Source organism: Pholcus phalangioides, unplaced genomic scaffold (assembly GCF_987345545.1).
Source record: "Pholcus phalangioides strain wild (caught in Gottingen) unplaced genomic scaffold, Ppha-v1.0 ptg000015l_1, whole genome shotgun sequence".
NCBI classification, from domain to species: domain Eukaryota; kingdom Metazoa; phylum Arthropoda; class Arachnida; order Araneae; family Pholcidae; genus Pholcus; species Pholcus phalangioides.
This window is the reverse complement of record NW_028301608.1, coordinates 106,356,349-106,358,487: the sequence shown is the minus strand read 5'-3', so window position 1 is coordinate 106,358,487 and position 2,139 is coordinate 106,356,349.

The following is a 2,139-nucleotide window of genomic DNA, read 5'->3' as shown; positions in this document are numbered from 1 at the left end:
TCGGAGAAAAATGAATAATAAAGTTATTTCTTACCATTTGCATGTGTTTTATTATTTTGAGCAAAATGTCTTTTTTTAGAAGAGTTAAATAATACTGGACAAGTGTTTTATGTTTTTTGTAAGTTTTTGATGTTATGCAATATATGATTTTACAATTTTTCTATTATGTAGATTAGGGAGTTTATAACCCTTCACCTCAAAGCAGAATGTTTTTTGTTGTTCTGCAACAAGCCCTTGGCTGACTGAACATGTTCTACAGTAAAAATTGCCATAATAGTGTGTTTTCTACATTTTTCATTAAAATTCTTCCAAATTGTTCTGCAGTAGCAGCGTGCAAATTTCTGCATTCTGCTTTGGGGACCCTTTTTGTTCTGTTGCTCTCCCTGTGCCAAAAAATGAAACGCCACAGACTTTTACAAAAATAATATTCAGTGTATCATAGTTTAAAAAATAATGAGTTGATTGTTTTCCTCATCCAAGCTCATAGACCTCCTGAAATCTCACCAACTTAGTTGAAACCTCTATTATAAATCTCTTGGTCACTGAAAGAGAACTTTTATTATTTACAGACATAAATATTGTGAATTAATAATTTTTTTTTTTTTATTTGTGTTTCCCTTATATTTTGGAATTGCTTAATCAGTTTTATACATTATAGGAAATAGGAAGAACTGAAAAACCAAAGGTCAAAATACCATTCTTGTGTCATGATGCAAACATCTTTATCATGGATGCTCACTGCAGCCAATAATCAAATGTCAAAACTCTGAATGCTTGATATTTTACTCGTGATATCAGTCACCTGCCCCTTTAAGCACCTTATTCAAGTAACCTTAAAAAATTTGCAATATACTGATTTGAGTTTGAGCATGCATCAAATTCGCAATACAATAGTACCCCGACTTACATACCTCACATTTACATCGTCTCATGCTAAAAAAAAAATCTCAATTGGGTACATTTTGAACAAAGCTTGAAGGCTTTTCTCATCGGGTTCTTATAGCGAAATGTTTCTCTAAAAGAATTGCATCAGAAAAAGACAATAGGGAAGAATAATGTAAAGCTGCATGTTTGTCTCCTTTCTCCTCCGGAGGAGGGTTGGGCCATTGGGAGAAGTTTACCTCGTTAAGCATTCTGCTTGTAGCCATGTCTGTGTATTTGTAAGTCTGGATATCATTGTATGAATTTTCTTCAAATGATACTCATTGATAGTTCTCATGACTCAAAGTTTAAAAACCTGACATCTATGAGCATTGTAGATATTATTTTACAAGATATTGATACTGTTCTCTTAGAGTTCTGTAAATTTCTAGTGAGTTAATCAGAAATTTTCAAAAGGCAAGACATTTTTTGCACTTGTTCAATATATAAAGAAATAATATATGAATATACATTCTGATTTTATGCTGTATATTTTTTAGGTGAGGAATGGGCATTGATTGATTTGCAGAGAAAAATGTATCCATGCCGGTTTTGCCTGTATACTTCCTGCAAAAGATCAGATATCGTGAACCATGAGCTCTCCCATTATTGTTTGGAAACTCAACACAAGAGCATGAAATGTTGGAAATCTTTAGTGAATAAATGAAACTCAAACAACATAAGTTTGCTCTTCGTAAAAGAAGTGAAACTTAATTTTCTACATGATGAAGATTAAATATCTCCAGGATGGATTAAAATTAAAATGCCTTCGATAAGTACTGTTTCAAAATTGATATGAAACTATTGCATAACTTTAAGAGTGTGTGAATTCCTTTTTAAGAAATAATAACAGCTTTGCCTTAACATTTTGTTTGTATTTGAATGTGTATTGTATTTAATTTATTTCAATCCAAATGTGGTGAAAATTGTGTGAACAATATTTTTTGTATATTTTATGTTACTCTGATTTTCCTATTCAGTTTTATAACTATACATGTAAAATAAAGCCTGTGTTTATGAAACTGTTGAAAATAGATTATATGGGACATGAAACAGCAATTTATGTTAGTTAAATTCAAATTATATTTACTTGAATAAAATTTAATAAATTCTTCAAAATTGAAAAAAAATTATTTTGTGTTGTGATTATTATGTGGATATGCCAATGAAGATGCTCGTGATTAATATTTCATTTTGCTCTTATGCTTTTATTAAAAA